This window comes from Equus caballus, chromosome 23, assembly GCF_041296265.1.
Source record: "Equus caballus isolate H_3958 breed thoroughbred chromosome 23, TB-T2T, whole genome shotgun sequence".
In the NCBI taxonomy this organism is placed as follows: Eukaryota; Metazoa; Chordata; class Mammalia; order Perissodactyla; family Equidae; genus Equus; species Equus caballus.
Genome location: NC_091706.1, coordinates 10,952,741 through 10,968,297, shown reverse-complemented (window position 1 = coordinate 10,968,297; position 15,557 = coordinate 10,952,741). Strand labels below are relative to the sequence as shown.

The 15,557-nt window shown below is 36.7% G+C and overlaps 1 long non-coding RNA gene across 2 annotated transcripts in view; it reads right to left on the bottom strand.

Moving 5' to 3' along the window:
* LOC111772125 (uncharacterized) overlaps positions 1-15,557 on the bottom strand; it is a 55,458-nt gene that overhangs the window by 33,454 nt on the left and 6,447 nt on the right. For both annotated transcript variants that reach the window (XR_011431671.1, XR_011431672.1), the window contains exon 2: positions 10,849-10,958. This is a non-coding gene — a long non-coding RNA (uncharacterized lncRNA). The remainder of the gene's footprint in view (positions 1-10,848; positions 10,959-15,557) is intronic.

Below are 15,557 nucleotides of genomic sequence, written 5' to 3'. Positions count from 1 at the left end.
AGAACACTACCAGTAAAGCTGTCAATCAGAAATGAAGGAAAGACAAGGACTTTCCCAAACAAACAAAAGCTGGGGGAATTCACCACCACTTGACCTACCTTACAGGAAGTACTAAAGGGCATTCTTCACACTGAAATGAAAGGATGCTAATAAATATTGTAAAAATATACGAATATGTAAAATCACCAGTAAAGGTAAATATATATTCAAAACCAAATTCTCTAATGTTGTAATGGTAATAAGTAAATCATTTTCAACCCCAGTTTAAAGTTATAAAACAAATGTATTAAAAATAACTAAATGGGGCCAGCCCAGTGGCGCAGCAGTTAAGTGCACACATTCCACTTCAGCGGCCTGGGGTTCGCTGGTTCGGATCCTGGGTGCAGACATGGCACTGCTTGGCACGCCATGCTGTGGTAGGCGTCCCACATATAAAGTAGAGGAGGATGGGCACGGATGCTAGCTCAGGGCCAGTCTTCCTCAGCAAAAAGAGGAGGATTGGCAGCAGTTATCTCAGGGCTAATCTTCCTCAAAAAATAAAAAAAATCCCCAAAACACTAAAACTAAGGGCCGGCCCCATGGCCGAGTGGTTAAAGTTCTGCATGTTCCGCTTCGGTGGCCTGGACTTTACAGGTTCAGATCCTGGGTGTGGACCTACTCTACCCATCAGCCATGTTGTGACTGCATCCTACATAAAAAGCAGAGGAAGATTGGTACAGATGTTAGCTCAGAGCTAATCGTCCTCAAATACACAAAAAATAATAACTATAACTAAAATAATTAGCTAAATTTGCTATAAGATATACAATATAAAAGGTAACATCAATAACCTAACATGTGAGGGAATGAGAAGTAAAGGTATAGAATTTCTGTATGCTATTGAAGTTAAGTTGTTATCAGCTTAAAATAGGATGTTTTAACCATAAGATATTTTATGTAACCCTCATAGTACACAAAGGAAAATACAGAAATAGGTAAACAAAAGATTATGATAAAGGAATATTATATTGAAATTAACAATAGGAGTAAAGCTGGAAAAAGTATACTGACACAAAAAGTCATCGAATCTGAAATTAAGACAGCAAGAGAGGATGAAAGCAACAGAAGAACTATAAAACATTTGGAAAACATTAATAAAATGTTAATAATAAGTCTTTACATATCAATAACTATTTTAAACATAAAAGGATTAATTTTTCCAATCAAATGACATAGAATGGCCAAATGGATAAAAAAATAAGATCCAACAATAGGCCACCTACAAGGGACTCCCTTTAGCATTAAAGACACACATAGGCTGAGAGTGAAGGGATGGAGAAAGACATTCCTAGCAAATGGTAAATGAAAGAAAGCAAGGGTAGCTATGTTTTATCAAACAAAAATAGATTTTAAGGTAAAAATGGGCACGTGGGTCAAAGAAGGTTATTATATAATGATAAAAGAGTCAATTAATCAAGAAGATAGAACAATTGTAAATATTTATGTGCCTAACATCAGATCGCCTAAATATATAAAGCAAATACTAACAGAACTAAAAGGAAAAATAAACAGCAGTACAGCAATAGTTGTGGGCTTTGATATTTCACTCTCAATAATGGACACATCATCCAGACACAGAGTCAATAAGGAAACAGTGGATTTGAACTGTACACCAAATGAACCTAACACACATACACAGAACATTCCATCCGACAGCAGCAGAATGTACTTTCTTCTCAAATACACAAAAAACATTCTTGAGGATGGATCATACCCACAAAACAAGTCTCAACAAGTACAAGAAGATAGAAATTACATCAAGTGTCTTTTCTGACCACAGTGGTATGAAACTAGAAATCAATAACAGGAGTAAAGCTGGAAAATTCACAAATATGTGTAAATTAAACAAAATATTCTTAAAAACAAACAATGTATCAAAGGAGAAATCCAAAGGGAAATTAAAAAAGTATCTTGAGACAAATAAAAAAGGAAACACAACATATCAAAACTTATGGGATGCAGCAAAAACATTTCTAAAAGGACAGTTTATAGCCATAAACATACATGAAAGAAAAAAGATCTCAAATAAACAACCTGACTTTATACCTCAAGGAACTAGAAAAGAAAGAATAAAGTAATCCCAAAGTTAGCAGAAGGAAGGAAATAATAAGGATTAGAGCAGAAATAAATGAAATAGATAACAGGAAAAATAGAAAAGATTAACGAAAGTAAGAGTTGATTTTTTGAAAAGATAAACAAAATTGACAAAGTTTTAGCTAGACTAATCAAGAAAAAAAGGGCTAAAATAAATAAAATTATGAATAAAAGATAAGTACAACTGATATCACAGAAATACAAAAGATCATAAGAGACTACTATGAACAATTATATGCCAACAAATTGGACGACGTATAAGAAATGGGTAAATTCCTGGAAACATACAACCTACCAAGACTGAATCATGAAGAAATAGAAAATCTGAACAGATCAATAAAGAGTAAGGAGATTGAATCAGTAATCAACACTTCCCAATAAAGAAAAGCTGAGGACCAGTTGGTTTCACTGATGAATTCTATCAAACATTTAAAGAAAAATTAATGTGAATCCTTCTCCACCTCTTCCAAAAAACTGAAGAGAAAGCAACACTCCCAAACTCATTATATGAGACCAGTATTACTCTGATTCCAAAGTCAGACAAGGACACTACAAGAAAAGAAAACTATAGGCCAGCATCCCTGATGAACATAGATGCAAAAACTCTCAACAAAATACAAGCAAACTGAAATTCAAGTTCACAAAAAAAGAATCACACACGGTGATCAAGTGGGATTTACCCCTAGGATGCAAAGATAATTTAACATACACAAATCAATAAATGTCACACACCCAGCTAATAGAATGGAAGATACAAATCATATAATCATCTCAATAGATGCAAGAAAGAGCATTTGAGAAAATTCGACATCCTCTCATGATTAAAAACTCTCAGCAAGTTAAGTATAGAAGGAATGTACCTCAACATAATAAACACCATACATGACAGACCCACAGCTAACATCAGTGGTGAAAGGTTGAAAGATTTTCCTCTAATATTAGGAATAAGACAAGAGTGCACACTCTCATCACTCCTATTCAACACAGTAGTGAAAGTCCTAAACAGAGCAATCAGGCAAGAAAAAGAAATAAATGGCATCCAAATTGGAAAGGAGGAAGTAAAACTTTCTCTGTTTTCAGATGACATGATCTTAGATACAGAAAACCCTAAAGACTCCAACAAAAATTGTTAGAACAAATTCAGTAAAATTGTATATACAAAATCAACATACAAAAATCAATTGTGTTTCTATACACTAACAACAAACTACCTGACATAGAACTAAAGAAAGAAATCTCATTTACAAGAGCATCAAAAAGAATAAAATACCTAGGAATAAATTTAAGCAAGGAGGTGGGAGATCTGTACACTGAAAACTATAAAACGTTCATGAATGAATTTGAAGAAGACACAAGTAAGTGGAAAGATATCCTGTGTTCATAGATAGGAAGAATGAATATTGTCAAAATTTCCATACTACCCAAAGCCATCTATAGATTCAATGCAATCTCTATGAAAATTCCAATGGCATTTTCCTCAGAAACAGAAAAACAATCTTTAAATTCATATGGAACCACAAAAGACCCTGAATAGCTAAAGCAATCCTGAGCATGAAAAACAAATCTGAAAGCATCACACTTGCTGATTTCAAGCTATACCATGAAGCCATAGAAATCAAAACAGTATGATACTGGAAGAAAAAGAGACATAGACCCCAACAGAACAGAATAGAGAGCCCCAAAATAAACCCATGCATATATGGTCAACTAATCATTGACAAAGTAGCCTAGAAGACTCAATAAGGAAAGGAAAGTCTCTTTAATAAACGTTGCTGGGAAAAGCAGATACTCATATGCAAAATAATGAAATTAGACTTGTATCTTACACCACTTACAAAAATTAACTTGAAATGGGTTAAAGACTTGAGTAAGACCTGAAACTGTAAAATTCATAGAAGAAAACATGGGGCGTACAGTCCTTGACATTGGTCTTGGCAATGACATTTTGGATTTGACACCAAAAGCTCAAGCACCAAAAACAAAAATAAACAATTGGGACTACATTAAACTAAAGGGTTTCTGCACAGCAAAAGAAACAATTAACAAACTGAAAAGGCAACCTATGGAATGGGAGTAGATATTTGTAAACCAACTCTGTGATAAAGGATTAATATCCTAAATATATGACACTAATACAACTCAATAGCAAAAACAAATAATCTGATTTAAAAAATGGGCAAAGGACCTAAATGGACATTTTCCCAAAGAAGATATACAAACGGCCAACAGTATATGAGAAGATGCTCAATGGCACTTATCAAGGAAATGCTAATCAAAACCACAGTGGGATATCACCTCACACCTGTTAGAATCGCTATTATCAAACAGACAAAGATAACAAGTGTTGCTGATGATGTGGAGAAAAGGGAACCCCGGTGCATTGTTGGTGGGAATGTAAATTGGTGCAGCTACTATGAAATACAGTATAGTGTTTCCCCAAAAAATTAAAAATAGAACTACCATATCATCCAGCTAATCCACTTCTAGCTATATATCCAAAGGAAATGAAATCACTGTCTAGAAGAGATATCCTCATCTCCATGTCCACTGCAGCATTATTTACAATAGCCAAGATATGGACACAAGCTAAGTGCCTGTCAACAGATAAATGGATACAGAAAATGTGGTTTATATATATAATGGGATATTATTTAGCCATAAAAAAGGCAGCATTTGTGACAACATAGATGAAACTTGAAGGCATTATGCTACGTGGAATAAGTCACAGAGAAAGACAAATACTTTATGATCTCACCTATATGGAGAATTAAAAAAACCTGAAGTCATAGAAACAGAGAGTGAATGGGTGGTTGCCATGGGGTGGGGGAATGGGTGAAGGTGGTTAAAGGGTAACAAAGTTTCAGCTAGAAGACACAAGTTCTAGGGATTTAACATGCAGCATGGTGACTATAGTTAACAACACTATCATACACTGGAATGCTGCTAAGAGAGTACATTCTGAAAGTTCTCCCCACACACAAAAATGGTAACTATGTGAGGTGATACATGTATTAACTACCATTATGTGGTAATCATTTTGCAATACATATGTATATCAAATCACGTCCTATATCTTAAACCTACATCATGGTTTTATCTCAATTATCTCTCAATAAAGCTGGAAGAAAAAATGAAAGTCAATTATTGGCCAGGGAGAAAATCAGGTGCTACAGTTGTGTGTATCTATCATATAAAGACTATATTTTCCTCGTATAGTAATTGTCATTCATTCCAAAATATTAAGAATTTATTTTGTGCTAGGCACAATATCATTTTTATTGCCATGTTTTAAACACTTTATATGTAAATTTTCAGTTATTTTTATTTAGTGTCACAAAAACAGGTACAGAAAAAAGGGATAATAAATATGTTAACATAATTAAATGTTTGGTTTCAATGACTTCTCTGAATTTCTTTGGCGTCATTATCAAAATTTGTTCTATAATCCTGCTCATAATCTTGTTCTCACCTTTAGGCTTTGTCAGTTCATTTCAGTAACATTTTTACATGAAATATACCACAGAATTCTTCTTAGCTTTGAGTCATGCAATGTGAAAGGCATAGAAACACAAACTGATCCTCAGCATCTTAAAATTTACAACGAGGTAATTCTCTCCTCAAATTAACGAACGGCGTGTTTAGAGGCTCAGGGCTGTCAAATATCCACATGAACTACCCCTACAAAGACGGCTCAAACACTGAGCTTGCTATCCCTGAAATCTATCATGATACTGCTTGCAATTTATATCTTATGTTTAACGTAATGAATTTACCCTCAAAGTAATACAAAACTACAGGTGTTTTATATTTTCTACTGTTGGATTATTTTTCCCTTAAGCTTTTTTCTTTCATCTTTCCTATCATGCTTCAGCTGCAACCAAGTCATACAGAAGTGAACTAACCAGGGCTTTTCACAACAGAATATTTGGAGGAAAAAGTGAGATAAATTAAAGTTTCTGAAGATTAACTGGTTGCCCTAAACTATCAATCAAACTCCTTTGGAACCTCCCTACCTATGTCTTGGGTGATCAAACCCTGTCTACAAGCAGCCTTTGGCCCTGCAGGGGTACCTGTTCAGCTGATCAGGAGACTGGAGAGGAGACTCGGAACCACGTGATAATTCTTTGGGAGGAATGCTGTGTGGTGACACACTGCAGGAGGATGGGGCTGGCTGTGTTTTATTAGGTAAAGACAGTCACATGGAAGAAGATGAGGCAGGAAACACCTAGAAATAGGCAGTTAAAATGTCTAGAAATAACACATTTGATCCATAATGCCAGGTGTTATAGTGTAAAGTAAATACATAAAGAGATGAAACTAAGGATTCATGTTTTCCTACCTCCTTGATTCCGGAAGTAGTAGAAGAATGATTATAGTTTCCAAATGTGATGATGTAAATTGGCTCTTCGTCCTCACCTATGCACAGAGATTCAGCCCTCTGGCCTACAGTACAAGGATTCAGGGTTTCTCTGAGCTCACACTTGGAACTTTGGTTTGGGACGCCTGCTGTAAGGAATCTCTAGTTTGGGAGTTGCCGCTTTGAGAGATGAGATTTTGATTTCACTTGCTGATTTTGTTGAGCATGCTATTTGGGACCCACTAAAATTCTATAATCATTTTTATATGTACTGCTGAACAAGCCAGATTGCTAAAATCTGTGCCGTCTCTGAAATAAATGCAAACCTTTACATTGATTGCAACTTGTTATGCTTTTGTCTGTCTAGGCTGGGCTGCAGGCATCTGTATGGTCTGTGGGTTACCAGAGGCCCCAGTCTCCCTGCCACCCCATCTGTGGCACACAGCATCTCCCTGGACCTCCCTGAACTTCCTGAATTGTTCCCAGTTTCCCTGTGGGATGGTCTCTTCCTGAAACCATAGACCCACAACACATAGTCACAGGATATGGGACCTTCCTCGTGGGCACGAACTCCCAGCACACCAATAACCTCTCTTTCTTGGGCTCTATCCAACTGGTCATGAGATGTCAGTGAAACCCGGATAGTACTTAGTGCCAGACTTTGAAATCTCTCCTGCAGCACATGGAACCTTTTTCTCCCCCTTTCTTTGTAATTAGTTGACGTCAACTTTGACATAATTGTCAAATTATGAATATGTTTTCCTAAATGTTTAAAGACATTCTTCAGTAATGGAAAATTATCTGATAACTAAATAGCTAAAGATAAATTTTTGAATATTTTTACATACTAGGTTAAGCAGCAGAAAACATCCATCTAAAAATAATCCATTCTTTCTCCTTTCTCAGGGACCTGCCCCATGAGCCCTGTGCATCAGCAGTGTGTTAGAAATGATTATTATGCACTAAAGTCATAAGAAGACAAGTGGATTACTTAGGATAATAAGACACCCCAAAATTCCCCACCAGAATTTTAAAATCATTCTTTCTGCAGTTTATCTAAAAATTGGGGTAATCTTTGTCAATAATAGACCTAACATAATGTTTTTTGCTTGTTGCTTCTTTCGTACCAGAGTTTGATCTTATCATTGACATGTACTAGCATGGGGACAACTATTTTAAGAGATTGCAGGCAATACAAGGGCTCAGCAGTGATAAGTAAAAAACAACAGGCAAAAATAGGAAGTCACAATATTCCACTTTTTAATATTCTGTCTTGACTCTACCAAGCAGATGGGAGAGATTTTTAAAAAAGCATTTGTTGCCTCTGGAAGCAATTATATATTACTATATTTTGAACTATAATTCTACTTCTTCAATTTTTCTTTGGCGCAAATGCACAATTACAATTGCATTAGCACATTTTCAGGATTTCTCAAGTGCGTGGGAAAAAGCATTTTATTAAGGCACATTTTGCTGTCACTTCAAGGGTCTGGTAGCTCATAGACAAGTGCAATCACTATTTCCTGCTCTGAGATCCCACCTTAACCTGTGAAAGCTACACTGGAGCCTGCATTAATAACAGTGCTGACTTTGGTTTAAAGAATGTGCATTTTATTATTAACTAACAAATTAAAATTGAGGCTATACAGAAGCTCTAACTATGAAAATGTAGAAAGTTAAAATATATTAAATTAATTACATTCTAATCTGTCCAGTATTCATGGTAATGTATTTTTACAAGTTGAAAGTAATTTTGGATTATGCTTCCTAATTTATGAAATCTTCCATGGAAAAAGTGAGTCTTCCCCATAAAAAGGAATAAATAACTTGCTTTTGTGAGTGCATTAACTTGTCTGGCCTGTGGAGAATCATTTATTGAAATGGAAGAACTAGCTTGTCACTGGCATGCAAATGGTGTGAATGAGGACACCTCCAGAAGTCAACCCTGCTCCCTCAACACGAGCCAGACGAGAATCCTTTACTCCATAGCTACCTTCTTGCTCTCTCTCACATGCAAGGCCTGTAGGAGCCACCACAGCTGTGTTCAAAGCATCTTCCTGTCACATGGGTGCAAAGGACTATGTGGTATAACTGGAAAAATTACTTGTTTTATTCCTGTCAATTTTAATTGAGATCCTTACACTCTGCTGGTGAAAGGCTTTAATGTCTGTAACACTGAGTTATTTATTTCTTGGTTTAATTATTTATGATCAGAATGCTTGTTTAGTTACTCTTGCATAGACCCTGCTAAATCTAATAATGGATATTAAAACACTGGAGATAATCTATAGCCTTCAATAAATCACACCTAATTTGGAATTCCTTTGTTGAATAATGCAAGCTACTATAGGGAGGGAAAAGTCAAAACAAATAAAAAAGTGAATTTGTAATCAACTCAGTTGATAGCTAACTAAAGTATTAAATTAATAAAAGTAGTAACGTTTTTCTAATTTCATTAACAAAAATAAATTTTATTAAGATTGATATCATGCTTTTCACTATAAGTTTCAGGAATGTAAACTAAGAATAAAAATGATCTCAATGACAGAGAATCCTCATGGTCATGTACTTTAATATGAAATATGATCTGCCATCAAGACGAGCGACGGCTGGGGATTCCCCATTCCCCATTCCCCATCTCCATCACTCTTGCAGTGATAATGACCATCTTCTTAGGCTCTATAGGAACATTATCTAAAGTAACCTAACAAAACCTAAGTTTTAACAATGAATAAAATAACCTGACATAAATGTATTTTGAGCAAAAGGAAAAGTTGCATTGTTCATTTTGTTGTAGTTGCTTTAATCTGGTAGCTCAGACCCAATGCATGTAGCACCTTGGCGGCATGAGCCAGTGGTGAAGGAGAGGGGGGTGAAAGTCTGGAAAAATATCCCAGTTACAGCAACTTCTGTGAGATATCAGAGAGCAGTATGGACTGCTGGGGGCGAACAGGAAACACAGGCCAGGACCAGGGCTCTGAGAAGATGGCTTGTACACATCTGGCTGGCAGCTCCGCTCCTTGGGAGGTATGGTGGTGGTCACTGGCCTGTGGTCAATTAGGAAATCCTACTGGCCACTTGGAAACAATTAATTGACTAGTTGGAGGATCCTTGCTATGATTGATAATATTAACTAAAAGTTATTAAAAGACAAATACTCTACTATTGTATACAAGCACATAAATAATCCCCATCTAAAATCATTTCATTATTTCTTCCTCTTTAGCAATTGCTTCACTGACACACATTCACATAAGTTTTATCTCACTAAAATAGAAAAATTGTTTTAAAATAAAAATGGATACCTATAAACATGATAAAATATTGTATTTTAAGTAGCTATATTAGAATAAGTGCTTTGAATGAGATGTATATTTGATACCATATTACCTATAACAAAGGCCATAATATATTTACTTAGTCCAATGTGAAATGCACTAAATGTGCTCGAATACTGAAAACGCCAAGGAAAGTAACAGTCAGTAAAAAAAGAAAAGGAAAGCACAAATAACAAGGAAGAAGGCAATTAAGAAAAGGAAAACCTAACATTAATAGTGTATATTTTGGTGTCTTTTTCATATATGCCTACAAGTATTTTTTTCTTAATACTGTAAATTTAATTTCCTAAGAATTTATGCAAAGAAATTTTACCTTAGTTTTTGCATGAAAAATGCCAGGATGCCTTGTCACTAAGTAAACAGTGCTCTGATGTTCCTCCTATTTACAAGGTTAACACCCAGTTTTCTACACTTCTGTTTATGCACATGTAAAAGAAACACACTCCTCATAGGATATATTTACAATTATAAATGCAATATTCATAATGGATCATTATATGCCTATGCCTCCTCAGTGGAGATAATTGCCAGCCATAATGAGAAACAAACTAAAAGCGATAGTTAAAACATAATAAGAATCTTTTTTAGATACTTCTTTATTTTTCCAATTTTCTTGTCCAAATAGAGATAATTAAATAATCTGAAATAATGGATCCAAGAAATGAATACTAGTGGTAGACAAAAAGTTCAAGGTAAACAAGAGGATGTGGCATTTTCTAGGGCCTTCAGTAAATACTTAGGAGTTGGAATGATTGTACAGAGAATTCAAACACTCTTAGAGTCAAGTGTGACTTTTTCCAGTGCCCATGAGGAAGGTACCAGACAGGCCCGGCAGGACCAAAGTGCCAAAGTGATTGATTTATTCATGTTAGATACATCCTTGGACTTTCAAATGTGAGCAAATTTGCTTATTTGCAATTTTATTTCCTTCTGAAAAGCATCATCAATTATAATTATTTTATTAAATAAAAATCCAATGAGATTCACCAAGGATCAATTAGAAGGAGAAAGGAGACTCACCATCTCTTCAGCTAAGCCTTGCAAACCCGGAGCTGTGGCTGCTGGGCAGCTCCGAGGAGCTGCTGAGAGGTGTCTGGGGAAGGCAGACGTCAGGGGAGCATCGCCCTCGCCTGCCGGGAAAAACACCAAGATACAGTTAACGCACAGATGGCAGCCCATGGAGAACAGTCAACAGCTCAAAAAAAGAAAAATCCTAGGACCATGGGTAAACATCACAATTCTTTAAAATTTTTAGTATTTGTATTGCAGCATAATTTACATAGAGTAAAATTCCTCCGTTAAAAAGTATACAGTTCTGGGGCTGGCCCAGTGGCATAGCAGTTAAGTTCACATGTTCTGCTTTGGCAGCCCGGGGTTCTCTGGTTCGGATCCTGGGTGCGGGCATGGCACCACTTGGCAAGCCATGCTGTGGTAGGCGTCCCACATATAAAGTAGAGGAAGATGGGCATGGATATCTGCTCAGGGCCAGTCGTCCTTGACAAAAAGAGGAGGATTGGCGGCAGATAATAGCTCAGGGCTAATCTTCCTCAAAAAAAAAAAGTATGTCTGAATGTTAGAAACAGATTCCACATTCAGATACTGGTTCTCTGGACTACAAAGCCATGTGTGCTAGTCTTATATGGTGTCTTAGTCGCTTTGGTTTGCTGTAACCAAGTACCATAGACTGGGTGGCCTATAAAAACCAGAAATTTATTCTACAAAGTTCTGGAGGCTGGAAGTCCCAAATCGGGGTGATAGCACGGTCAGATTCAAGTGAAGGCCCTCTTCTGGGTGGCAGGCTGGAGACTTCTATTGCTTCCTTACATGATGGAAACAGAACAAGAGAGCTCTTTGGGGTCTTTTTTATATGGGCACTAATCCCATTCATGAAGGCTCACCTTTATGACCTAATCACCTCCCAAAGGCCTCACCTCCTAATGTCATCATATTGGTGGTCAGGATGTCAACATATGAATTTGGAAGGGACACAAACATTCAGTCCATTGTACATGGTATAACTGAGACTGGTCTTTTATAAAAAATTTAAAAAACTAATATGTAATACGTCCATAGTTTAATAATTGTAAAATTATGTACATCAAATATTTCATGAAATAAACATTTTGCACTAGATATGAGGGAGCAATGCCAAGTGGCCCTTGGAATTTATCATCCAGGAAGACACTAGTGGAACTTGTAGCAGCAAGATTGATAAAGGGGAGGAGAGGACAGGGCTTTGGTGCTCTTTGTAGTGAGTTGTAGATGAAGAGACACAGGCAGAGAAAATGTTTTTCAAAATATATGGCAATGAAGGGTACATAAGAGACCCATGGGGGAAGAAGGTTCCTCTGGGAGTGGGGCAGCCTCAAGCTGCTGAATGACTGTGCCTAGAATAGAGGATCTGGGTGGAGGAACAGAGGACTGTGTGCTGGAACCCAGAGGTCTGCAGGGGCAGCAATCTGGGAACTGGAAGGACAAATGACCTGAGGTTTCCTCTCATGCTCTCTTCCTAGTGAGTCACCTCATCTCAGACCAGAAGATGCTTGAAGAAAAGTAGAATATGAGTTTGTATGTGCAGAATGCGCCTACTTTCATAATAGTGCTTTAATAGCTCTAGCAACTGCAGCTGAACACAAGGGGGAGAGAGAGAGAGAGAGAGAGATCGAGATTACAGAGCACTTTGAAAGCATCCAAAATACCCTCTATCCACAACTCAGCAACTCAGGCAGGATAGCCAGGACCCTGGAGGGAGGTGATATGATGGGTGGTGATATCTGAAGGTAAAGAATATGTGGGTAGTTGAGAAGAGTCTGTTTTGACTTTCTAGAAGCATGAATATATGTAAAGTAGCGAGCATTTATATACTGTAAATAAGATTGTATATGTACATACTGTACTTATATATAACAAACACATAGCACACAGTACACAGTTTACCTAGTATATGTAGGATATGGTAAGTTATTCTCCTATATTGTTTTCTAAAAGATTTTAAGATTTTTCATTTCACATTTAAGTCTTTTGTCATGAAGAGCTGACCTTTGCGTGAATTCTGGGACAGGGATTCATTCTGATTTTTTCCATTTGGATCCATTTGCTTATACCATCTATTTTATAGACCATTCCCCCACCGTTCTGTAATATTACCTCTGGTTTTCACATAGGCATAGATCTTTTCAACAGCAATCCACGCTTAGTTACTACAGCTTCACAGTAGTCTTGATGTCAGATAGGGTAAGCCCCACCTCCCACCCCTACAAGCACACTCTATCCTTTATGGGATTATCTTTAGCCCTTTTCTTTCTTACTTTTAATTGAGGTAAGATTGATTTATAACATTGTATAAATTTCAGGTGTACATCATTCTATTTTGCCTTCTGTGTAGACGATATCGTGTCCCCCACCAAGAGTCTACTGTGCTTATGTGCCCCTTTACTCCTTTCACCCTCCACCCACATCCCTTTTCCCCTCTCCTAACCACCAATCTGTTCTCTATATCTATGTGTTTTTTAATTTTCTGCATATGAATGGAATCAGGCAGTATTTGTCTTTCTCCAAAGATAAATCATACAACATTTTGCCTTTCTCTTGGGCTCATGCTTTTTTGGTAGAATTATTGATTATCAACTCAATTAATTTAATGGTTTGGGTTGCATTGAGGTTTTCTAATCCTTTGAGGCAATTTTGATAAGTTACATTTTTCTGAGAACTTGTTCATCTCACTTATTTACAAATGCATCTGTACAAAATTATTTATAATCTGAGATGGATCAGAAATATGAAAATATAAATGTGTCATATATGTACAGCTTAAGAAGAAAAATAAAATGAGTATATGTACCCACTATTGAAACTATGAAATAGAATATTTCTAGTATCTTAGAAACTCCTGTTGCCCTTCTTCAATGCTTCTCATTCTTTGCACAGGGAGTGATCACTATCTTTAACTGGATAGTTACTGATTGGGAACACTAGAGAAAAACAGATTTGGGACAGAGGAGTAAAACTCACAAAATTGCTTTGTTGTATCTCATACCAAGTAAGCAGTTGGATATATGAGCAAGACTTTCATGGTAAAGGTTTTGTCTAGAGTTAAAATATGTGAGCATTTTTGAACAGCTAGTAATTAATGTCCTTTGTAGAGCAACAAATATGCACTTATGGCCATAGGAAAAGCTATTACAGTGGGTGACGATTGATCGAAGTGAGTATTCATTAGAGGTGAAGACACGGGAAAAAGTGAGAATAGAAAACTTTTTCTTTGCACAGTGTGGCTAAGAAAGAGTGGAATAAAGAGGAATGAGATTGAGGTGGTAGCTATATAAATGACTTGAGCATTTAAAATTTTATTTAACATTATTTTCAAATAATTTCAGACTTAAAGAAATATTGCAGTAAAACGAATTTCCATGTTTATACTTTTTACCTTCATTCTCCGAATGTTATTTACTATGAAATAATAGAAAAAATACATATAGTGGTCTCTGCCCTTAATTCCTGGCACAGAGCCCCTAAAACCCTTGTAATCTCCTAAGTGATAAGAGTGCTAGAAATATCTTTTATTCTAATGTTTGGTCTTTGACCCCAGTTTCTGACATAGGATATTATTAAATCCCTTGGAATTTCCTGGGTGACAGGCGTGTCTTTTGTTCTGATGAGATGACTTGTGGGTGGCTCCTGGGTGGGGGTTGATCACCAGAAAGACCCAGCCATGATTATAAGCTTGGAATTTTCATCCCTATCCCCATTCTCCAGAGAGGGGAGAGGAGCTGGAAATGGAGTTAATGATTAATCATGCCTATGTGGGAAGCCTCCATAAAAATCCCAATGGTATGGGGTTCAGAGAGCTTCTGAGTTGGTGAACACATGGAGCTGCTGGGAGAGTCATGTGCTCCTAGCCTCACCATGCGAGCTCCTTGCCCCTTCCCAAATAGCTTCCTTCTTCCATCTGACTGTTCTTGAGTTATATCCTTTTATATTAAACTGGCAATCTAGTAAGTACACTGCTGTCTTGAGTTCTGTGAGCTGCTCTAGCAAATTAATCGAACCCAAGGAGGGAGTGGTGGGAACCTCTGATTTATTACTGGTCATTCAGAAGCATAGGTAACAGCTGGATTTGTGATTGGCATGGAGGGCCTGGTCGTCTCGTGGAACTGAGCCTTTAACTTGTGGCATTTGACACTATCTCTGGCTAGTGTCAGAGTTAGATTGAACTGTAGGACACCTGGCTGGTATCCCAGAGAACTGCTTGGTGTGGGGAAAAAAACCCACAGTTCTTGGGCCGGAAGTCTTGTGAGTGTGTAGTCACATGAGAATGAAGGAGACGCACAGGAGGAGAAGTGAGTTTTTCCTTCACTTTCTTTAGTAGGGTTGCTGTCTTTCACTCATGGATTTATAGGAGGCCTTTACACATTCTGGATACCAAACCCAGGTAACATGTGCTGCAAATATCTCTGCCAAGTTTTGGGGTTGTTTTTTCACACTACAGTATCTTTTAATGAGCAGAAGTTTTAAATTTTTATATGGTCAAGTTAATTTTTTGCTTGTGGTTTGTTCTTTTTGCATACACCAAGATCAAAGATATTCTCATTTTTCTTCTAAAAATCTTTCATAGCTGCCTTTATAATGCCTTCATACATTAATCAGTTAAAATAGTTTTTGTGTTTGCTATATGGGACAAAGGTCAATTTTTTTTTTAATATGGAGATCAATGATCCTAGTACTGTTTT